The sequence below is a fragment of the Pleurodeles waltl genome, chromosome 2_2 (assembly GCF_031143425.1).
Source record: "Pleurodeles waltl isolate 20211129_DDA chromosome 2_2, aPleWal1.hap1.20221129, whole genome shotgun sequence".
Classification (NCBI taxonomy): domain Eukaryota; kingdom Metazoa; phylum Chordata; class Amphibia; order Caudata; family Salamandridae; genus Pleurodeles; species Pleurodeles waltl.
In genome coordinates this window covers 500,901,836-500,927,124 of record NC_090439.1, presented here as the reverse complement: position 1 = coordinate 500,927,124, position 25,289 = coordinate 500,901,836, and the positions used below count along the sequence as shown (strand labels likewise).

The 25,289-nt window shown below is 47.2% G+C and overlaps 1 protein-coding gene across 3 annotated transcripts in view; it reads right to left on the bottom strand.

The window, feature by feature from the left end:
- The window catches only part of GREB1L (GREB1 like retinoic acid receptor coactivator), a 444,116-nt gene extending 422,576 nt beyond the window's left edge, over positions 1–21,540 (bottom strand). Inside the window, exon 1 of one of the 3 annotated variants that reach the window (XM_069219992.1) lies at positions 21,443–21,540. The gene's annotated coding sequence lies outside the window, so the exon portion shown is untranslated. The remainder of the gene's footprint in view (positions 1–21,442) is intronic. The other 2 variants (XM_069219998.1, XM_069219995.1) reach the window with 2 other exon arrangements.
- Between the last annotated feature and the right edge of the window lie 3,749 nt (positions 21,541–25,289).

Below are 25,289 nucleotides of genomic sequence, written 5' to 3'. Positions count from 1 at the left end.
AGCCAAAGCAATATGAAGGGGTGGCAACATGGCCCATTGGAGAAAAGTACAAGGGAAGAGGGTAGGAGAAGCACACAGGCAAGAAAGCAATGCATGCGGTGGAAAAGCACACAAGAGTCTGTGCAACACAGAGCAGAAGTGGAGAAGCACAGGCGAGAGGGCAACATACAGCATGGCAGGGGGAGAGAAGGGCACAAGAGAGAAACCTAGGAAAAACACATGCAATTTCATGCAGTGTTTAAACAAAGAAAGTAGTGCCCAAAAAGTAAGTAGAAGACAGACACAAGTAATAAGGTCATGCACCCGGTAAAGAACCAAACACAAAAAGACAAAAGAAAAGCCTACACAAGCTGACACATAAGAAACAAGCAGAAGACAGCAACAATAAAGCCAACCAATGCTTAGCAATGGGTAATCTCTAAGCCACTGTACACTAACAATAAGTCTTTTCGCTCACAGGCAGCTTTTGCTGTCTAGTAGGCAAGACCTACAATTAGACAGCTGGCTTTGACTTCACTCAGAAATTATTTCTTGCTCACCTAATGGTATTGGCTTTTTTGTCTATCATTCTGCCTCTTATGGAGAGCATGCATTGTAATGCATTAGAGACCTTTTTAGATACAAAAAGCACAGTGAATCAAGACATATTATTCTTTAGGACATAGATGCACTTTATCTAAAGAGCATGTTTTTCACTTCAGGAGGAGTTGTAAATTCTTTGGGTCGGAACTCAAAATGCCGGTCAGATCCATTGGCTTTGCCAGTGCCTCTTTTGTTATGTTCCGTAATCTTCTATAAAGGTTTCCTGACTTAAGATGGGATAGGGCAAGATGATCACAGCCAACACTACTAAGAGGTCACACAATGCATACAATTGCACCTGCAAGCACGACTAACTCCTGCTCAGATGACGGTCTAAACTTAGCACCCTACTGCTGTTTGTGCAGCTTAAGTAAATAATTAAATGAATAAAACGTAATATCTTTAAAGGCACAGGTGTGGACCCAAGACATTTGCTGACAGCCTCCCATAGACAAATGAGTATGTATGTCTTAACGTCCACGGTTGTTAACTGCAACTGTCTTATCATTCCCAGTCTCTTTACTTGTTGGTCCCAGAAGAGCATGGCATGACCCATCACCCCTGATCTAAATAACCATCATATAACTCTACTGCCTCTCTGCACAGCCGAATGCTGCTGCAGAGAAGTGGGTGTGAGGAACTCTAAACGTGGTCCCACCCTACTGTTCTCAGTGGGTTATCCATACTTCACAAGCCTTTCTAAGGAATGCGGCTTACTAGCTGGTGGCAGCGATTATCATTTTTGATGGTACAGTGTAGCTATACTTCAAAATGTAAGATTTTTCTCCATCTACAGGAAATAAAAATCCAGCAGCACTAAAACCTGGATGGGGAGGTTTAAAACCCTTTCCCTCTCACTCAGGATGTGTGGTCTATCTCTAGCTGACAACATGGACTTTGAACCTCCTGAGCTTTTCATATTTTTATAACTGTTCCTTAGTGACCAATGGGTGCCAGATCATGATGCTCGATAAAAGGAGGAATTAACACAAGAAACTGAAACTATTCTCATCTCTCTTTTGCTCTAGCTAAGAAGACTTTAGGAACATCTCAAACAGCTATTGACACAAAGAGTTTAGCAAAATTAAAGAGCTGTGCTTCACAATTCTTTGAGATGTGTCATCACACATTCATGTGAACAACACTCTCTACAGAGGAATTAATGGAAGAAAATACCTAGCAATGGTTAATACTAAACTTTGATTGCACAAACTCAACATAAAAGCACAAACACTCCATTGCTGCTGTTCACAGAGATGACCACAACAACAACCATCCAACAATTCATCTGCTATTAAACTAGCTCATCAGACCTGACAAGGCTTCCAGGGTCTGTAGTGCTTGGAAAAAGCCTACATCAGAATACAGCACCTCTACATTTTAAAAAACAATTTACAAGGTGGACTGCTCTGCCACTTTATGCCACAGTTGCCAACTTGATGATCCAGAACACAAGCCTCTATTTTTGGACCATCTCTTGGTGGCAGAGAAATCACCTGACCTTTACTGCTATGATAAAATCTACATGCTCCATAAATATCACCGTTATGTCAAGTAGTTCCTGCCACAAGATGAAGACACTACCAAAAATGATCTGGGCCCTTCACAATTTGCAGCTGAAGCCTGGAGACTCCAGAGGATCCCAGCAAACTGACAATTAAAACAGTGAACGTGTTTCAAGGTGCAATGTAAATCAGGGCGGTGTGTAGTAAGACGGTAGATGTGTACAGGAGTGAAGATAGCAGCCTACTCTACAAGGCACATATGCCATGGGTTTCCGCTGTGAGCCAGATTACGATGATGACTCCTGGGCAATGGATGCTTCTCTAGTCAAGTGTGCCCTGTGTCCATTCCTCACTCATTCTTCTTATTTGCTCCCCTGTCTGGTGGCAGTCAACAAACTGCTCAGCTCAGGCAGCCTCTTCAAGAAAGTGTAACAGGAACATCTGAAAAGTGAACAGCAGCAACATGAGGAAACTTCTTAAATGGGTGCGTTTTTCAAATGTATAACTTGGATCTGGAATACAGAACGGAATTCTTGCCCCAGTAGCTTACTGTCCTCTATTGTCAGATAAAGCATGCAAAGAGACATCCTTATTGCTTGTTGCTCTGAATACTACATTCAAATCTCTTTGGCAGTGAGCTGCTTGTTTAACAACCACACATTGAGACTTTAAAGCTACACAATAACAAATTCTGGGAGGACCCTTTTGATTTTCAAGACCAAAGCTGATTCCCTCCTCCATGCGTGGATCTGGGACCTATACTGACGGTCTGCCTGTGGTCATACTCATGTCTGTCTCAAAGACTTTTTTCAATAGAAGGCATCCCAGTCTCATTGAAGGTGACCTGAGAAGCCATACATAGCACATTGAAATCCTCTAGAGGCCTTGCACCAGAGACAGTGCAGAGCTACAGCCACAGAAACAAAGTCTTAAGGAGCTGACCTTCCAATTCAAGGAAGCAAGGCTGCCTTGCAAACTCTGCTCCCAAGCACCCGTGAGTAACTGTTTAGTTAATGTGGGTATCTTCCCTCTACCGAAACCACCTGGAATGCACTTTGTATACCATATGCAGGTGCCCCCTTCAGTCTAGGGCCTGGAAACCACAGGAATGCTCCCAGGATATACTGGGAGATTGGAGGTGGGGGCTACCCTGATTTGATGAATGTGCACAAATAAAGCAATCCAGCTCCTACGCTGATAGATCCAGAGCTAGTAGATGGGATAGGAGGTCAGTTTAATATGCTGATCAATCCAAGCTTAATTAACGTATCTTGGCTTTATCCAGACTTCCAACTCTCTTCAGTACAGAAAGGAACTCCCTAGAGACCCAAGATTGCCAAGTACCAGAGCTCCAATGATTACCCGAATAATACAGCCTTTTACTTTAACAAGGAGCCAGCCAAGTTCTATCTGACTCAATGTCGAGATCAGAACCTTAAGAGAATGGCCCAAAGACAAGAGCATTTTCCTTGATTCATTCCAAATGCTTACTGCCAGACACTTGAGTCAGGTCATGCTTCTTCCTTTTTATTTTACCATAATTGTAAGGTGTTCATTAAAGTTGAACAGTCAAATTAACCAGGACTGTAATGTTGTATTTGGGTCACAATTTGTTGTGTTTATTGGTCCTTCCTTTATTTTCCCCTTTGTGCACTATGTACCGTTCATTCCTCCTCATATCTTCTTTGTGCCCACATTCCCAGTTCTTCCTGTGTCGCTTATCCCCCACGTATCCTTTTCTGTTGTTCTTGTGTTATTGCATACTGAACTGTTGATTTCTTTGATTTGGAGAGGCTGAGCATTCCTGGTAGTATTTGTGAGTGCTGTAGAAGCAAGAGGAAGACTGTTTGTGGCCCTCAAATAAAGAGCAGTGCTATGCTCTGGGTAGAAGTAAAATGCGAATGGCACAATAAATGCTTACTGGCTGAAGTGGACTGACACACTGCCCTGTGCTGTGTGGGCAGAATAAGATGAGCATGTGGTGCACACGGCTAACTCATTGTGAGTCCCCAGTATTCTGCTCTTTCACAAGGAGCATGTTGTCCCGTAAAGAAATTCCTACTGCATCAGAGACAATTAAGGAAATATATGCATTGGCCTTACTATGTGTGTTGCAGCTTGAAGTATTTGTTCTTTTTCTCTTTTATTTTCCTTGGAGACGTTCTTCACATCGCAGCATTGAGTCAGGTGTTTTTTTTTTCCTTTTAAGATGCTACTGTGATCACACTTCACTATGTTCTCACAACATTGCACTGCATTCTTCTGGTTCACAATTAGTACCTCCGCATTACACCTAGGCCAGAAGGTTTTGGATAGAAAACAAAGATGGTGTCTCATTGGACAACTGCTTCCAAGTCTCCAACTCAAATAATGGACCACAGCTCTAAGGCAGGGTCATATACTGACACATCATCTGAGGAAGCAGAACATGGAAGTGATTTTTGTCAGAGTTCCTTCAGATGATGACTTAACTTCCAATGATTCTGAGGAACATGCCCATAACAGCCATGCTGTCCCTTTGCAAGCACTATCTGGTCAATGGAGAGCCAGTGACAGGGTGGCATAATCCAAAGTGCTGGCAGGTACTGCACCAGGCTCATTTGGCAGCATCCTAATTTAGTTTATCTACAAATCCCCCCATCCCCTAAAAATGCAAGATGTAAAGTCAATAGTAATTTTTGGGCTACTGACCATGTCTAGCTTTTTTGGTTTGACATCCTCAAGGAAATTGACAATCAAATAAATCTGTGTGCTGAACTGTTTCTGAGGGAGCATGGAAGACTTCTGGGACCTAACCCTAGGGCACACCTTTGGGCTCCCACTTCACTTGCAGAGCTGAAACATTCCTCGGCCTCAAGCTCAACATGGTAAAAGGGTACAAACCAACTATATAGTCCTTTTGGTCAACTTGCATTTTTTTGGCAACACCCAGCTTCGCACCAGCCGTGAGCAGAGACAGAGAATTTTCAGCATATGCTGCTTTCTAACTATAATTCTGCATCAATTCCTCAAGGCCACGAGAACATGACAGGTTGTCCAACATTCAGCCTAATGCAGAACATTTGTCTGCAAAGTTTACAGAGATTTATACTCCTGGAAAGATTATAGCAGCCAAGAAGTATTTGACCTTGTGCAAAGGGTGACTGCTGTTTAGGCAGTACATACTAAGCAAAAGAGCATGTTACAGCATCAAAATGTACATGGTGTGCGAGAACTCTACTGGTTATGTACATAGTCTGACAGTATATACAGCAAAGGTGGCAGGAATTTAACAGATCTCCAAAGTTTACAGAACTTTCTATCATGGAAATGTGAGGAAAAAGCATGATTTTAGGCAAGAATTGAGATCTCCAGGGGACCATGGATACAAACACCTTGTAGACAACACTTGTGTGTCAGGTTTGCAGAAATGGGTTGGTTTGGCAATTGTACATGGATGACAGCCAATCCCAGGCCAAGTTAGAAAAATGCATAAAATGTGGTAAAAATGTTGGTTTTCTTTTATAATTCTGCTTGCTCCTAGAAGGTGGGAAAATGGTGATTTTAGCATAGCGCATTTTTGCCTCATGCTTTTTTTTTTTTTTTTTTGCTCTACACTGGGGGCTCCTATCTTTCCTGCAAAAAAAGAAGTTTGCTATATGTTGACTAGTTTCTGGGTTCCCTCAAGGGGAACCCTCAAACACTGGGTACCTTTAGAATCACTAAGATGTGGGGGAAAAGGGGGGAAATTTGCCATGGACATCTTTTGAGGAAAAGCATTTAAGCTATTAAGTGCTCAGCCATCAACATAAGAGCTCTGCACTAGGATAGAAAAGCCTCACCACCTAAGGGGTTAATGTGCCAGTACATGCAGACCTTTTGGCTTTGCCAGTGCCTGCTCATGGCATTATGAAGCTACGACTGGCATTTAGATTGCTTTAATGGGAGACCAGAGCAGGAGATAAAGGCATGTCTTGGTTGTCATAAATATAGGCTAGTCAAACGAGCACCTTGGTGCATTAGCCCTCTTGGAACTAATCGCACCATTGCATACTGCTGTTCTTGACTTCATGACCGTTTGCTTTGAGAAAAGAAGCCAGTCCAGAGGTCCGCACGCATGGGTTGCACTTAACCAGCCCGCTGACGATTTCACCCACAGTGTGATTGTCGCCACTGAAGCGTGGGGCATTATTTAAATAAGGACTTGTAAAGAATGGGTCCAAAAGGAAACGGCCTAGCTCAAGGCAGATAGCCGTCGGTTCTATTTCAGCTCCCAACTCGAGAAAGAAAGTGTTTCTGTGACTAACAGATCGGAACAAGGGGCAATTAAGTTGCAGTCTGCACAAAACGTAGGCATTTTGGCAGTTTAGCGAAACCAACAAGTAAGGCCACTGGAAATGAATTCCTTGTGTGTGTTTTCTTCTTTCTCTCCACAGGCTGCTGTGAAAGCTCTCTCCCATAACCCAGAGACAACAAGGCTAGAAATATACTCCCCCCTCCCCCCCCTTCCTCGCGCCTATAGAATACAAATCACCCTTTTCTAAACACAGTGGCCCAGGAAAGCATTTGGGTTCGATGTGTTCGTGGCTGACTTAAATAACTTATAGCGCTGTCTGTCGCCTGGGTGCGCTGTGGTCGATGGCGAGAGCGGACGGGCAGCCAGTCAAGACTGGGCAAAACTAGAGGGGCTTGTTGCACACAAGAGGGCACACGTTTTCGCTGACAAGGGCTCGGTGTCGTGACAACAAAGCGTGTGCGTCGTGTCCGAAGCTACGGCCGCTCTAATACCAGCCAGTGTTCTTTCAAAGGGGCCAGTTATGTCACCATGCGCACCCCCTTACTCTCTGCAGGAGCAAACGCCCCCTGGTCACTACGTCAGGGCGGAGAAGGACTGGGGAGGTAGTATCCGCTGTTCACACGTCCCATAGGGCTCCGGCTTTACCCTTTCATTACCAGTGTCCCCTAATACTTTCGGTGTCGTTTAGGTGTGGTTGGATAACGCAGCTGCGTAACTGTTCTAATTATAAACTGAATAGGGTTTAGCTCTCACTTCATGCTACAGGCGTATCATTCCGGCCTGCACCAGGGACTATTTTTTTAAATCTGAAACGCACAGTCGATCATCGCGCTGTCTGTCACACTCAGTCCTCTATGTTCACTGTACTGGGGGGAAAAAACTCCTTTCTATGCCACTTTTGCTCCTTCGCCAGTACAGGTTTCAGGACGGCTTTTATGTGACAAACAGCGCGTCTTTGGTTACCAGATCGTCAAACAACCAGTTCCAGTCTTTGGCTTTCTTAAAGACTGATTCGTTGAAGCCGGGGCTACAGGCTATGCCGGTGCTTCCTTGATTTGATTTACCAGCACCGAGGCCAGCTGGGCCGTCTGTCATGCTTCGTAATTATAGATTACACGTCGCAGTATCTGAATCCCCTTCCCCAGCTCGTACGTATTAAGTAAGATACTTCACTCTCCTATTTAATACAAGTGATTTGACGCTCCAATTTGCAGAGGCGCCCACCTCTGGGCCGTCTCTCTGGGCGCTAGTCAAATGTCATCCTGCCAGGCGCTATGCGAACGTCCTCGCATTTACGCGTCACCCAGCAAAACTGTTTGTAGTGGCAAGTATGAAGGATGCAAGGGAGCCGGATTTCATGTTAATATCTTTTATTCTTGCCACAAGAAATAAGGCCCACGAGGAGCCGGCCGGCCGAAACACCGCGCTTTGTTCGCGCCTCTGCCTTTCCGCCGCGCCGCCCCCTGACGTCACGACCGTCCTCGCTACGGATTGGTCGTGGCGTCATGAGGCGCCTAAACATAGAAGACAGACCAGTTCTGTCCCTGCGGCCTCATACGTTAACTCACGTACGACATCTCCCTTTTCAACAGAACAAGAAAACTTAAGGAACTTCACCTCATAACAAAATCTTCGAACCTCTTGGGGGCTCGGATACGCCTAATTGGCCTGCTCGGAGTAACATACTGAAGTGAATTCGCCTTGACGGCGCACGCACCCTCTCGGCTTGACACCATTACATTGTGACTGTCGCTCTCCACAGATTCGGGCCTGCAACCATTCTGTCCTGAGGCATCCGTCAAGCCACGCCATGCCTTCTCGCATCGCTCTGCACTCCCCTGGAAGGCGTATTCGCACATTCCTCCTCATCAATGACTACATCCCTGGCTTCGTGAGTTTGCCACTCATCAACATCATCCGTGCATTCGGCCCCATCCACACGGACATCTTTCATGATGATTTTCTCTTGACCAGCCTTGAGCCTAACTATGTCGTCCTTGCTCCGCCACCCCGCTCCTTCCAGACAGACTGCCCCTCTTGTCACTCCTTGCACACGCACCGGGGTTTGAAACACAGACTCCCCCTTCATCACCCTGTTGGGTTTCTTCACCAATACCCAATCCCCTTGCGCTATATTTTTAGTTTTGGCTCTATTCGCCATGTCAGCGTACCGCTTATTGTTTTCCTGTTTGGCCACTATTCTTGCTTTGACTCTCAACCTCTCATCAGATTCTGCCTCAATTTCCCGGTTCATGTCATACCACTTATTGAATTTGGGGGTAAGCTCACTCATGCATCTTCTCCCTCTCATCAAATAAAACGGAGTGTGTCCAGTAACCTCACTGGGCGTGTTGTGGAAAGTGTGCACCTTGTTCGCCAGAAACGCTTTCACATTCATGTTGGAAGCGATCGCCTGTTGCACGCCCTCTTTGAGGAATCTATTCATACGCTCAACCTGCCCATTGCTCTTCGGGCTGTACAGCGGGGTCTTCTCCTGCTTAATCCCCAACCTGGACAGAAAATCCGTCATCTGCCTGGACACTAGCTGGGTGCCGTTGTCCGACACCATGATCTTCGGCTGTCCCTCAATCGCAAACATTTTCGTCAATGCCTTGATCACTCGTTCAGTGGTAACTTCCCTGACGAACTTGTAGTGAATCCATTTGGAGAAGTAATCCGTAAGGACGATGAGATGTCTACACTCGTCAGGTAGCATTGTAAATGGACCCGCAAAATCAATGGCAACCTTGTTCCACGGGCCAGCAGGAATGTCCACCAGCTGCAACTCTCCTTTTGTCGTCTTCCAGTGCTTATCGGCCCTTAAGCACGGTCCACACCGATCAATGAATCTGCTGACGTCGCTGCACATCCCTGGCCACCAGTAGTACTGCTTGAGGAGATTCTTTGTAGCGGTATTGCCTGGGTGGCCCTTATGGGCAATCCTGATTAGCTTGTCTCTTAAACTTTCCGGAGGTACAAACAGCTCGTGTCTCTTCACAAAGCCGCCTTCGATGGTGAGTTCGGAACTAATCTGTTGGAAACTTCTGAGTGCCCCGTGCAAGTTCCGGATAGGGGGCCAATGAGCCTTCATGTGGTCCATCACCCTCCGCATAGTCACGTCCTTCTCCTGAGCCGTCAACCATTCTTCCTCTGATATGGATCCCTCGCACATGGCTGTTGTGTCAACCATTGCCACAACGCACTCCGTGTCGTCCAGGGAATCATTCTCCTCATCCGGGATCGGTATGCGAGATAGGCAATCCCCCCTGCAGTTGAGACCCCCTTTGATGTGTCTGACGGTGAAGTGATATTCTTGCAACTTAGACAGTAGACGTAGGAGCCTCGAGCTGGCTTTGCCATTGCCACGTCCTTCACCGTTCATCATGTATATCAAGGGTTTGTGGTCGGTGACTAATTCGAACTCCCTGCCCCACAAATAATTTCTCAGTTTCTTCACAGCCCAGACGCACGCGAGCGTCTCCCGCTCGATGGTGCTGTAGTGCTTCTCTGCTTCGCTCAATGACCGCGATATAAATGCAACAGTGTTCTCCTTCTTCCCTTGGAATTGGCAAAACACTGCACCGATTCCCTTGGCACTAGCGTCAACCGTGATTACATTCCGGAGGTCCTTGTTGTACGGTCGTAATACTGGGGCCGCGGCGATTGCCTGTTTGACGGATTCGAAGGCAGTGCTTTGTTCCTGTGTCCACGTATATTTTTCGTTCTTCCGTAGCAGTTTCCTTAGAGGCTCCACAGTGGTTGCGTATCCTTGCATGAACTTGGAATAGTATTCGCTGAGTCCCAGGAACGATCGCAAGGCGTCTTTGTCTCCTGGGCAAGGGGCATCTCGTATGGCCCTCACTAAATCATCTTTCAGAACTATGGGATCTTCTGCCCCAGGGACTAGCATCACACCTAGCTTCGCCAGGTCCTTCCATCCCACAAGGCTCCTCCCATTTTCAGCCACATATATCTTTGTTCTCACAGTGCGCCCTCGAAAGGTGAGGGAGTCCCAGAAGTAACCTTTCATCACTACGTCGTGTTCCCCGAAGGCCTTTGGACTCACATCCGTCTCATGCAGTCGTACATCTTGCCATTTCGAATCAAATGTCCTATCAGAGATCAGGGTAAGGGGGGAACCAGAATCAGCCGTAAATGGCAATTTTATCACACCAATCATGACGGAGCCAATGGGACCCTTCACTCTACCGTCCTCACCATCAATGGACAACACAATGTCCGCATCCGCATCCGTGTCACTCTCGCTTACCGAGCTCACTTTCATGCCCGTATTATATTTTTTTGCTTTACATACTGCCGCAAAGTGGCCCAACTTCCTGCATTTAGAACAGCTTTTGTGCACGGCAGGGCAGGCCCTGCTATCCGCTAAGTGATCCTTTGACCCACATCTAAAACAGACGAGCTGCCTCCTGCCTCCCCTTCTATCACTCGCCGCCCTGTCTGAAGCCTTGGGCACATGTTTACGGCTGTCCTGTACATAGAACACATTTGAAGCCTGACTAGTGTTCGCCAGTTCCTTGGAAGATACCATGGAGCGTTCCACTGCCTTTGCAATGGCTATTACGTCCTTCAGTGAAGGATTCCTGCATGAAAGCAAACGTTCCTGCACTTTCTTTGAATGGCAGTAGAACACCACCTGATCTCTAATGTACGTATCAGTCATCGCTGCAAATTCACAATCTTGAGCTAGAACACGTAGACATGCAATATACTCTTCGATAGTCTCTCCTTCCTCTTGTTTCCGCAGTGCGAATTTATGGCGCCCCACCATGATGTTGCACTCCTCCGCATACTGCAACTCAAGCCGCCGTACAGCCTCCTGGTACTCATTCAGCGGAGCTGTGGCTCCATGGGGATTCACATAAACCGGCATGCTATCGAAAACCTCTTGTCCAGCCTTCCCCAACAGTCCGAATAACAAAGACTTTTTCCGTTCGGGGCTATACCCCTGACCATCAATTGAGATAATATAGTTCTCAAATGCGCGCAGCCATCCTTTCCACTTCATGCATGGCTTACCAGGAGAGTCCAGGAAGAGAGGAGGTATGCAGATATGACCTGTCTGCGACATGGCCGGAAAGCGGGCGACACACTTGGAAGGACCGCGTGATACAGGTGCAGCATCCACTATGGGAGGCTACTGGGCTGCGCAGAATGGTAGGAGTCGTCAAAATCAATCGTGTGGAGATCGCAGCATCAGCGCCTTAGGGGTTGCATGTAGTCTCACGTGAAGAGATATCAGCGCTTTCCACTGGCCTCCCGAAACACCAGGTAAGGTGGGCTACACTCGTGGGCCTTGGTAGAAGCTGTGACCCTCGTCGCCATTTGTAGTGGCAAGTATGAAGGATGCAAGGGAGCCGGATTTCATGTTAATATCTTTTATTCTTGCCACAAGAAATAAGGCCCACGAGGAGCCGGCCGGCCGCAACACCGCGCTTTGTTCGCGCCTCTGCCTTTCCGCCGCGCCGCCCCCCGACGTCACGACCGTCCTCGCTACGGATTGGTCGTGGCGTCATGAGGCGCCTAAACATAGAAGACAGACCAGTTCTGTCCCTGCAGCCTCGTACGTTAACTCACGTACGACACTGTTGCACCGGAAAACGAAATCAGCGGTGTTAAGTGTTGAAACCAGCGCTCACTTCAGCAAGCCGCGAATATAATGGAGCGCGTGTGCTTTAATGGGTGGGTCATCGCGGCAGCTTCGCCTGCTTTAAGCACACCCTGGCCTGCAGCCCCCCGGGAGAATGCAGAGCCACACGTGCCAGCCAGACCCTGCCCAGTAACCATACACACTCTGCTTTCTTCCCCACCCCAGGGCCAAGTGCGAGGGACTCAATCTACCAAAAAAAAAATACTGTTGGACGATTTATGCCTCTCTCCTTGATTGAGGGTGAAGAACACAGATGAAACTCAAAATGTGATCAATACGTCTGCAAGAAGTGTGTAGAAAATCACACAGAACCACAACTTCATATCATCCCAGCACACCCCCGGCACTTTTTTTGCATCGTTCATCAAGAGCTGGGCATCCGAACTCCAGCAGTGCTACGACGGCCTGCCCCGCCCCCCGGCTGCCAGAAGCACCGGGGCTCCCATTTCCCCCCCCCCCCCCCCCCGAAGGGCAGGGCCACCTGGCTCCTCCGAGTCTGTGTCCTGCGGTGCTGCAAAGGGCTGATTGTGTTTTTGTAAGGGAGGAAGAAAAGAGTCAAAAGGGTGCGCTGTTTGGGGACAAAAGTGCCGTCAACACCAGGTTCACACCTCAGGAAACCGAGCAGGTCAAAACCAAAAGGCACAACTTGGACTTTGTGATCACAGGTCAGCCATTACGTTTGGCACAAGATGACGAGAAGTGACCAGCCTCACATTACAACAAAATAACAAATATATTAGTGCGTACAGAGAAACAACATCACATATTTTTACGATAGATACCCCTACTCTCCAAAAATTACAAATTGAACTAAGGCAAATTGAATCACCAGGCCTTCATTAAACAATCCCATTAAAAATGGGAGCCACATAATGAGCGCTACACGTGACATGTTTAGTGCATGCCGAAAGAAACATTAGACACGCGCAGAGATGCTTGTTTAAAAAATTACAACAGAGGATTTAAGAAAGGTTTTAGGGAGCCGGCATTGCATGTCTTTAATGGAAAAACGAGTTTTAAATTAATTATACGGCTCTTTAAATATTAGGTAGTTTTAGGCAGTTTCTATGTGCCCCGCCCTCTGTTAGCACTAAACCACAAAGCCACAACAGCAGCGGCTCAAGTGGCCCTCTCTCCTGAGTGGCAGGTGCGGGGAAGGATCACTGGTTCATCAAGCAGAACTTGAGAGAGAGGTCACAGGGGTCAAGGAGAGACAGTCGTATTTGCATTTATCTATTTATATACTATCATTTACGGGGGAGGGCGCATCGTTGTGTGGGGGAAGGCGGTGGAGGTGGTGGCACAACAGTCTTTCCATGGACCTCTGGGGTGAAAATTAGGAATTTCGGGAGATAACCGACGAAGGCTCCTCAGTCCAGGAAGTTGGAGAGATGCAGGTTTCCTCCAGACCTGTGGGATGTGGTGAAGCAAGAGGGAGGGGCACGTTTGTGGTGGAGCAGATGAGAGGGAAAGAAACAAGAAAAAAAATGACATGAAAATCCAAATGCCATGGGAATTCCGCCGCCCCTAAAGTCCCAGCGGTAGGAGACTTGTACTAGTGGTGGATTAGGCATACATGCTGCATGTCACATGTTCTGGCGCCAATGTAAACTCAAAAGTGCTCATAAATCGTAAAAAGGACTCCGTGCTGCTGTGTCATCCCCGGTGGCACTGAAGCACCCCCAAACTACATTAGCATGTTCTGAGTCCGTGCAGAGTCCACGCCGTTCTATAACGGGCACTGAGGGAGTATCATTTATCAGTCTTTAAAAAACCTCTGAAACCCATTCCAGCAAGCTATCAGGAAATACTGAACATGTCACCTATTCCGCGTGCCGTAGACATACATGATCAAACAAACAACCACCAGTATATCGAGCAGAGACTTCCACACCCGACCAGCTCAGAAACAAAACTTTATCTGTCAGCCCATCATGGCCAAATTCATGCTCAACTTTCAGACTGGCTAGCCGAAAGGGGAACTAGAACGTAAGGAGGATGAAATGGGGCCTGGTAGCATGGGAAAGGTCACTGACATAGTTCAAGTTTCAAGGGAAAGTTTAGTTAGGTAGGCCATGGTGCTGAGTGGGGCTTTCCAGAGCTTAAGGAGAGAAGGTCGGTTTTGCCTCACAGCGCTAAGCCATTTCAGATGATTCGTTTTTTTTTTTTCCCCCTTTAATGCTTTTCGTACCCCTGCCCTTGTCTATAAGGATTGTGGTTGCCAAGACACTTTGAAGTGCGGAGATCCCCCATAAGCGTTAACACCGCCCCAGAAAGTAGGAGAGAACCACTGTGCATTTCCTTTCTCACTAGCCTAAAACATGCACATTTCGCCAGTACTGTAAAATGCAAGCGGGAGCGAGTAAGCAGTGTCACAACAGTCACACAAAGGGAGCAACGGTTACCAACTTGCGAATTAATGGTTGTTTATTTTTTTTCCTAAAACAATTTATCTTAATGATATAAAGAGGACAACATTTTCAGAAGAACAAAACATCCAAAACGAGCAAGCGCTGCACATTTGCAGGACATAAAAGTGCCCGTACTATGCCATAAAGTTCCAGTTAAGTATCAGCAGGTTCGAGATCTGGGACTTCATACAGTGATAAGACAATCATCACACCCTTGTGAAGTCGCTCAAACCTCCTCGGACACAAAAAACTTCCTCCAGCACCCTGCAACAAATTGGACGGTGGCTTTTCACCAGGAACCTCGGCTGAAAAACACAACACGTGTCCGCACAACCCTTTCAAGAGCCCGCTGTCTGCTCCATCATTACTGCCCAACCCTGACCAATCAAGCACACGGAAATATATGCTAACGGCGCCTCCTACAGACTGCGCCACGCAACCCCATTCACCCACCGATCTCTCTGCTCATCCGATGCACAGTCGGTGTGCACAACGTGTGGTAGATCTGCCAGACTCAAAGATGTATTATTGTCAAGACGATATTCAGTGGAGATTATGCATCATCAACAGCAAAGTATGGATTATGTAAAGCTCCAATAATTAACTTGGTAAACTTATTTTGAATCATATACCACAGATTACCATAACTGGCCACTTCGCCTTCTCACTATACCTCGGGTGGAAACAGGGCAGGTTTACCACTTTAATAAGCTTCACATCCTAAGTGCATCCAAGGTTTAGTTCTATAGACACAGCTCTCACACAAACAGAAGGGACACGATTCGAATTCCACCCTCCCCCGCTCCCACCTCCCGGGTAAATCTTTTGCATTCCCTTGGGACATTAGCATTTAAATGAAACACACACACAGCAAGCTGATCAGATTACAATTCCACACATGCTAAAATGCAAGTATCTTCTTTTCCTTGGGGGAGGGGGGGTTTACATGCTTTGGGTAGTATACGAATGGCTGTTATTCAGATGAGTCCTCGAATGTTCTGCATACAAACAAAAGGTATGTTAAAGGAGACACAAAACACATTTTGCATCTGAGACAAGGGTACAATGCCCCTCTATTCGAGGACAACCCGGCACACCGCAAATTAATACATTAAACATAGGAAATGGTTAAAAACATGTATATTTGCTAAATTGTTTACCTTCCACTGCATGTTCTGTGATTCTGAGACCTGATCCGTAAAAGCGACAGATGCCAAATTCAATAAATGTGAGTTTCACGTTGCCTTATGTGTCACTGGGAAGGGAATAATCTGCAGCCCCCCCCCCTTGCTTTTGTGTGAGATGGCCTTGGAGGTGCGCAGCCGGCCCCTCCCTGGCTCCCCCAGTTAACAAGGCTTTTGACAACAAATACACCGGTGAAGAAAAAAAAAAAACTCTATTGAGGCTTTGGCTCCGCGGACTTGGGTTCAGGTGTTAGGCACGTTTACTTGTCCACAAAGAAAACCCTCGCTGCACATTCTGAAAGCCCAATCACTTAAAGTGGAAAGGGTTTTCAGAGGTTTAAGGAAATCAGAACGAGTGTAACAGAAAAGACAATTAGCGCTACTGCCCTTTCAAACTAACATATATACCCTTCCAGTAATCATACGAGAAAATAGGCCACTTAAAAAACTCAGCATTTGGTTCAACATTGCATTTGTATTCGGATATTTAAGTAGTTCTTTTGTCTAAAATTCTCTAAAACATTGAATCATTATATTCGTATATCACGTTGCCGAAACATTTTTCAAGGGACAGCTCACTTTAGCAAGGCCTTCTTAGCTGTTGGCGTGAGGCATCTATTTGGTAAGATCCCTGATGAGTATAAATCACAATTTTACTATGTGTCTTCCCATATCTGGACCAAACTCATTCGCGTCTGTAGCTAAAATTAAGACTGTGTCGCAATATTTGTATAAATCCAACAATTGCCCTTAACTCAATAAAACCTGAGGTTCAATCCGTGAAGATTCTACACACAAACATGCACGTCATGTTTTTTCGCCTTAAGCGCCTGGCTGGTCGTCACAAATACCCTGTGGTGCTATTTTAAATGCTTTCATTGACCATCATGCACCGATGCAGTAATAATGTTTTCCTGTAGGACGGACGTTCATATGTTATACTCGTCCGAAACAGGGAACAGGGTCAAGACTGATTTGCATATGGCTGGGTCCAAACTGGAATGGCATGGGCAGCAAAAAAAACGATGGATTTAGGCCCAGATCACTGTACTGGGGGTGAATGTTTGACAATGTTCAGCATTCCGTCCATCACTTGTTGTTTTTTGCTTTGCCATACTCGTCCGAAGCTCCATAGATATGGTCTGCATGGCTTATTCCGAGGAAGAGCTAATGCGATGCCATCTACTTTAACCAGTGTGAATACCTTCGGAGATTAATATTGCATACGTTGATGCTAATGATCCTTCGCTGTAATATTTCTACGTTGTGAATATATTTCAGTAGTCTATTTTTATTGCTTTTACTGTTATCGTTTATGCTGAAATACTACTGTATCTACAGCCTTGGCACTGTCCACTTTGAACTCGGCAACAACCGTGCGAGAGTGAAGAGCTAGGCCGCGCCCCAAGGTGGACGGCACAGCAGCTTAGTGGTGCCACAAGGTTACACCCAGCACTTAATATCAAGGTGACCAACCGGAGTAGGTGGCTGCTTGCTCTTCCGGTTCGCGCAGCACTCAACCAACCCTATGCAGCTAGTTGTAGGAAGTTGGCTCTGTATGTGCTATTTCAAAGTAAGGAATAGCATGCACAGAGTCCAAGGGTTCCCCTTAGAGGTAAAATAGTGGTAAAAAGAGATAATACTAATGCTCTATTTTGTGGTAGTGTGGTCGAGCAGTAGGCTTATCCAAGGAGTAGTGTTAAGCATTTGTTGTACATACACATAGACAATAAATGAGGTACACACACTCAGAGACAAATCCAGCCAATAGGTTTTGTTATAGGAAAATATATTTTCTTAGTTTATTTTAAGAACCACAGGTTCAAATTTTACATGTAATAGCTCTTTTGAAAGGTATTGCAGGTAAGTACTCTAGGAACTTTGAATCATTACTTTAGCATGTATACTTTTTACATAAAACACAATAAGCTGTTTTAAAAGTGGACAGTGCAATTTTCACAGTTCCTGGGGGAGGTAAGTTATTGTTAGTTTTCACAGGTAAGTAAGTCACTTACAGGTTTGAGTTTTTGGTCCAAGGTAGCCCACCGTTGGGGGTTCAGAGCAACCCCAAAGTTATCACACCAGCAGCTCAGGGCCGGTCAGGTGCAAAGGTCAAAGAGGTGCCCAAAACACATAGGCTATAATGGAGAGAAGGGGGTGCCCCGGTTCCAGTCTGCCAGCAGGTAAGTACCCGCGTCTTCGGAGGGCAGACTAGGGGGGTTTTGTAGGGCACCGGGGGGGACACAAAGTAACACAGAAAGTACACCCTCAGCATCGCGGGGGCGGCCGGGTGCAGTGTGCAAACACGCGTCGGGTTTCCTTCAGGTTTCAATGGGAGACCAAGGGGTCTTCAGCGATGCAGGCAGGCAAGGGGGGGGGGCTCCTCGGGGTAGCCACCACCTGGGCAAGGGAGAGGGCCTCCTGGGGGTCACTCCTGCACAGAAGTTCCGTTTCTTTAGGGGCTGGGGGCTGCGGGTGCAGGGTCTTTTCCAGCCGTCGCGAAATGGAGTTCGGACAGTCGCGGTCAGGGGGAGCCTGGGGATTCCCTCTGCAGGTGTCGCTGTGGGGGCTCAGGGGGGACAACTTTGGTTACTCACAGTCGTAGAGTCGCCGGAGGGTCCTCCCTGAGTTGGTTGTTCTCCACCAGTCGAGTCGGGGTCGCCGGGTGCAGTGTTGCAAGTCTCACGCTTCTTGCGGGGAGTTGCAGGGGTCTTTAAATCTGCTCCTTGTAACAAAGTTGCAGTTCTTTTGGAGCAGTGCCGCTGTCCTCGGGAGTTTCTTGTCTTTTTCGAAGCAGGGCAGTCCTCAGAGGATTCAGAGGTCGCTGGTCCCTTGGAAAGCGTCGCAGGAGCAGGTTTCTTTGGAAGGCAGGAGACAGGCCGGTAAGTCTGGGGCCAAGGCAGTTGGTGTCTTCTGTTCTTCCTCTGCAGGGGTTTGTCAGCTCGGCAGTCCTTCTTCTTGTAGTTGCAGGAATCTAAATCTTTAGGTTCAGGGAAGCCCTTAAATACTAAATTTAAGGGCGTGTTTAGGTCTGGGGGGTTAGTAGCCAATGGCTACTAGCCCTGAGGGTGGGTACACCCTCTTTGTGCCTCCTCCCAAGGGGAGGGGGTCACATCCCTAATCCTATTGGGGGAATCCTCCATCTGCAAGATGGAGGATTTCTAAAAGTTAGAGTCACCTCAGCTCAGGACACCTTAGGGGCTGTCCTGACTGGCCAGTGACTCCTCCTTGTTATTCTCATTATTTTCTCCGGCCTTGCCGCCAAAAGTGGGGGCCGGGGCCGGAGGGGGCGGGCAACTCCACTAGCTGGAGTGTCCTGCGGTGCTGTGACAAAGGGGTGAGCCTTTGAGGCTCACCGCCAGGTGTTACAGCTCCTGCCTGGGGGAGGTGTTAGCATCTCCACCCAGTGCAGGCTTTGTTACTGGCCTCAGAGTGACAAAGGCACTCTCCCCATGGGGCCAGCAACATGTCTCTAGTGTGGCAGGCTGCTGGAACCAGTCAGCCTACACAGATAGTCGGTTAAGTTTCAGGGGGCACCTCTAAGGTGCCCTCTGTGGTGTATTTTACAATAAAATGTACACTGGCATCAGTGTGCATTTATTGTGCTGAGAAGTTTGATACCAAACTTCCCAGTTTTCAGTGTAGCCATTATGGTGCTGTGGAGTTCGTGTTTGACAGACTCCCAGACCATATACTCTTATGGCTACCCTGCACTTACAATGTCTAAGGTTTTGCTTAGACACTGTAGGGGCACAGTGCTCATGCACTGGTGCCCTCACCTATGGTATAGTGCACCCTGCCTTAGGGCTGTAAGGCCTGCTAGAGGGGTGTCTTACCTATACTGCATAGGCAGTGAGAGGCTGGCATGGCACCCTGAGGGGAGTGCCATGTCGACTTACTCAGTTTGTTCTCACTAGCACACACAAGCTGGTAAGCAGTGTGTCTGTGCTGAGTGAGGGGTCTCTAGGGTGGCATAATACATGCTGCAGCCCTTAGAGACCTTCCCTGGCATCAGGGCCCTTGGTACCAGAGGTACCAGTTACAAGGGACTTATCTGGAGGCCAGGGTGTGCCAATTGTGGAATCAAAAAGTACAGGTTAGGGAAAGAACACTGGTGCTGGGGCCTGGTTAGCAGGCCTCAGCACACTTTCAATTCAAAACATAGCATCAGCAAAGGCAAAAAGTCAGGGGGTAACCATGCCAAGGAGGCATTTCCTTACACTAGTCCATTGTGCATCCTGTTGGGAGGGGGAGCTGAGCAGTGTTGTCATCAGGTATCGGATGCCCACCAGGTCTAACAGCTTTAGTTAAGAAGAGAGTTCGCTCAATACGGACCCCTTTTGTGGGCGTCCCTGCTAAACGACAGGACGAAGCCCACTTCTCACCTAAGTTGCTCAAGACCAACCAGTTATTTTAACTTGAACTTGGTACCAGGTGCTGATGGCCACGTATTTCATTCGCCTATCATATTATCATCTAAGACTTGAAAAAGCCCCGCGCTCACTGGCTGTACGGAGGCAAAAACACTTGACCCGAGCAAAACACCATAAACAGGCCGAACTATCCCACCGAAAGGAAAGAACAAGTCATGTGACAGGCATTTAAAAAAAAAAGAAATCGGTCACACGTGGAACTTAATACAATCTTTGCGCTCCTTTTCATTCACACCTTAGAATAATAAACGACACCTTTTCTAAGAAAGGACGCGTTCTCTCCACATCTTCACTTACCTAAGGTCCGGGTACTTTGACAATCTGGGATTTGTATGGCAATATGGACAATAAAGCTAGGTTTTCATATGACTCGTGTGCATACTTTGCTTGTCATCATTTTAAGGGTGTCGAAATTAACCTCTCTAAACAGCAAAAGACATATAAAAAGCAGTGGTGATTTTTTGACACCTATTTGCTACAAATATGTCTAGCGACAACCAAAAGCACAAGGAAATGAAACTCGTTAATTAAAAACAACAACACAAACCAATGGACAGCAAACAACAAAAGGCTAAAGAAACCCGTTTTAAAAACCATCAGTAATCAGCCGGAAATGTTACAAGGGATGCACCACATAACAACTATTAAAGAGGTTATAAAAAAGCGTATACCCGAGAGGCAATAGAGGTAGTTTGTAGCACAGTACAACGCACAGACTGATCTTGTATACCGCCTTTCGTTCCTTACATTTGCCTACCACCCCCAAAGTATTAAGTAATTCCGGCAAACCGTTCTTCCCCACTAAATTCTGTGCACACTGACAATTCCAATCCGCAGCTTCCATTTAACAATCATGCATGCTGGGAGTTGTAGTTTTAACTCGCTTACTTTGAACAACCTAAACTAATGCCCCGGACGCCGGTAATTAATTGGCGCATGGAGCTTGCTCCTGATGACATCTGATAATCACGCAGAGGCACCAAGCCAGCCAACAGGTGGGCGCCACGGTGTCACAAGCAGATCAGAGCAATGGTGCAGAAGAGACCTAAAACGTAATCATTCGAGACGACGTTTGGAGAAAAAAAAAAAATAACAGCCCGGGGTGGGATGCTGGTAAGGGAAATTCTTCAAGGAAGGCATCTGCGGCAACCTATTAGCTCTCATGAGAAGCAGTGGTGGGCTCTAGGAATAAGCTGCTAAAGGGAATAAAGTGTCATTCAAGTGTGCAATGGTAATATCATGAACCCCTCCACCCAGAATACCCCCCTCCCCCGCCCTGCGCTAGCTGCCGGCTTCTGGGACTGCCCTTCCCTGGCCTACAAAGCGAGGATCACGTAATGTCTAAAAGGCCAAGGACGTGAGGCAGGAGCCCGTGTTTACCTGGGAACCTCAAGGCTGTAACCGCGGCTCGTACAGCACCAGGTCTGCAGTCCAGCCTCCTCACAGAACTGAACCCTCAGCTCCTCCGTGGGAGCTGCGCAGTCACGTGATACCAGCTCGGCCTGCAGAAAACATTTAAAGGTGCAGCGCTCCTCTCTGTCCACCACGTACACTGGCAATCTCCGGTGCAAGGAAAACACAACATGAGTCATAACAAGGCATACAAGCGTGGGGTTTGACGGTTCGCTGTCAAAAATTAGACGGGGAAGATCCTCTGAAGTCTAACTGTACAGAGGTATTACCGCGTCTGTCCTTAATAAGTAAACTCACAAGGGGACGTGAATAGGTCAATGAACCTTTCGACTGGCAATTACCATAGCTCCAGTACATAATCAATACACAATAATCACTAGTAATCAATAACATCAATGGAGTCAGTAATTGTCATGCACTATGTACTTTCAGTCATGATTAACCACACCTTTTAGTGAAAGTTAGAATATTTATTTCCCTAAATTAACAATGCTAAAGTCATGTAGATTAATCCCAAAATCAGATGAAACACATATAGAAACAATACTGGCTGTCCAAAGGGGCGGAAGAAACATAATCTAATCAAAGCTTGAACTACAACACATTCTAAGGTTATGGTGCAAATCAGTAGCAAAGGCAACTGTGTCAATGTAATTATGTACATAAAGTTTAGCAGAGAAATTCACCAAGCATTAGTCCCTGTTATCATAATTCAATAGTGAGAATCCTTAGCTAACATCAGATTAGCATCAGCATGTTGGGCTTCATGCAAAACAATTTAGTAACACGAATTTGGAAAACATCTAACTATGGCTCTTTCAAAACAGCGCAGTCGGTACCTGTAGGAAAGTAGCCTCTTTCTAGCATGGTTACCCACACTTTTGGACTGTTTGTGAGTGTGTGTCAGTGTGTTTTTACTGTGTCACTGGGATCCTGCTAGCCAGGACCCCAGTTCTCATTGATAAAAACCTATATGTCAGTGTGTTTTGCCTTTCTCACTTGGATCCTGCTAGCCAGGACCCCAGTGCTCATAGTTTGTGGCCTAATGTGTATGCCTGTGTAGTGCCTAACTGTTTCACTGAGGCTCTGCTAATCAGAACCTCAATGCTTATGCTCTCTCTGGTTTTAAATTTGTCACTGTAGGCCAGTGACTACATTTACCAATTTCAATTGGCACACTGGACCCCCCCTTAAAAGTCCCTAGTATATGGTACCTAGGTACCCAGGGCATTGGGGTTCCAGAAGATCCATATGGGCTGCAGCATTTCTTTTGCCATCCAAAGGGAGCTCAGACAAACCCTTACGCAGGACTGCCACTGCAGCCTGTGTGAAATAGTGCACACGCTCTTTCACAGCCATTTTCACTGCACTTAAGTAACTTCTAAGTCATCGATATGTCTAACCTTCACTTGCTGAAGGTTAGGTGCAAAGTTACTAAATATGAGGGCACTCTTGCACTAGCAAAAGGTACCCCACATAGTTCAGGGCCATTTCCCCGGACTTTGTGAGTACGGGGACACCATTACACACATGCACTACATATAGGTCAATACCTATATGTAGCTTCACAATGGTAACTCCGAATATGGCCATGTAACATGTCTTAGATCATGGAATTGTCCCCCCATTCCATATCTGGTATTGGGGAGCCAATTCCATGCATCCTGGGGGCTCCACCATGGACCCCAGTACTGGTAAACCAGCCCTCTGAAGCTTGCACTGCAGCTACAGCTGCTGCCACCTCACAGACAGGGTTCTTCCCTCCTGGGGTCTGAGAAGCCTATTCCCAGGAAGGCAGAACAAAGCATTTTGTCTGAGAGCAGGGTGTTACACCCTCTCCCTTTGGAAATAGGTGTTACAGGCTGAGGAGGGGTAGCCTCCCCCAGCCTCTGGAAATGCTTTGAAGGGCACAGATGGTGCCCTCCTTGCACAAACCAGTCTACACCAGTTCAGGGACCCCTTCTCCCATGCTCTGGTGGGAAATTGGACGAAGAAAAGGGGAGTGACCACTCCCCTGTCCATCACCACCCCAGGGTTGGTGCCCAGAGTTCCTCCAGTGTGTCCCAGACTTCAGCCATCTTGCTTTGCAAGGTGTGGGGGCACTCTGAAGAGCCTTGAGTGGCCAGTGCCAACAGGTGACATCAGAGACCCCACCTGATAAGGTAGCCAATCCCCCTGTCAGGGCTATTTAGGGTCTCTTCTTTGGGTTCTCTGTAGATTCTGCTTGCAAGTTTCTTTCAGGAATCCTCTGCAACAACTTCAGACTCTTCTGACCTCGGATCAACCGCAGCCTGCTCCAAGAAACACTGTAACTGCAACAAAGTTTCTACAAGAGAAACTTTTCTTCAGCAACCTCAGCTCCAAGTCAGCAACTGCAACAGTTTCCATGGTGTGCACGCTCTGGGGTCTCCCTGTCTTCATCCTGCACCAGAAGGACCTGAAGACAGGGAGAGCAGGCACCTTCAAAGATGATGACCGGTACCCTGGGACTCCTCTCACAGCGGCAAGCGTGCTCCTAAGGACACAGAGGGTGGACATCATATACATAGACTGTCCTGAGGTCCTGCTGACACAATTTTGAGGAGTAAGACCTTGCCTTCCCTGAGAGCGACGGTACCCCTGTGTACTGCGTCTTCCTCACCTCCTGTGGCCTCTGTGCACTCTTTGCAAAATACCTTTGTGCACAGCCTGGCCCAGGTCCCCAGCACTCTACCCTGCGACGCTCAACTCTTTGAGTTGTTCTCAGGCAGCGTGGGACCTTCTTTTGTTGTGCTGCATCAACCGCATTTTGCACCTCTTTTGAACCCGGATCCTGTGGCTTCTGTGGGTGCTGGCTGGCATCCTTAGGGCTCCCTAAAGTGCTGAGAGCCCCCTCTTCCTCCTCATGCAGAGTTGAAGCCCCCAGGTCCCTCCTGGGTCCACCGAGCGCCATTTTGAAGCAAAATTGCACCTTTGTCGTAGCCAAGGCTTGTTGGTGCCTTCCAACACGAAATCTCATCTGCAACGATCTTCACGCTGTGGGACAGCTTTTGCATCATGCAGGAACCCGCTGGCATCTTCCTAGGGTGCATTTATGCAGTCTTCGACTAACCAGGGACTCTTCTTTTGCACTCTCTTCTGGGTTGGCAGGGGCTCCTGTCCTTCCTTGAACTTCTTTCGATTTCTGGACTTAGTCCCCTTCCTTTGCAGGTCTTCAGATCCAATAATCCAGCAGTTGTTCTTTGCAGACTTGGTTGGCTGCTGCAAAATCCCCAAAACGAGGTGTAGTGGGTTCTAAGGGAACTTGCAGTACTTTACTCCTGCCTTTCTGGGCTCTGGGGTGGGGTAATTTACTTACCTTTACTGTATTCTTACTCTCCCAGCGATTCTGCACACACTACACTTGTCTAGGGGGGAGTTCATGATTCACATTCCACTTTCTTAGTATATGGTTTGTGTTGCCCCTAGACCTATTTTCTCCCATTGCATTCTATAGGATTTCCTACTGTTTGCATTGTTCTATGACTATTTACTTGTCTAATTTTGGTGTCTAGTTTATATATTATGTATAATACTTACCTCCAGAAGGAGTATTCTCTGTAAGATATTTTTGGTACTGTGTCACTGTGACCGGGTGTTCCCGGCAACCGCGGCTCGACATGACGTATCGGACCAGGCCGATACGTCATGTCCGCGTCTCCCCGTTGCCGGGGCGACGCAATACGAGCGAGGCAGTAGGAGGGCCGTTGCCTGGGAAACCGGGTGGGTTTCCCGGCGCGGCGTGGCCAAAAGAGAGGACAGACCCGGAACAAGGAAGAAGGAGACCGAGGAGAGG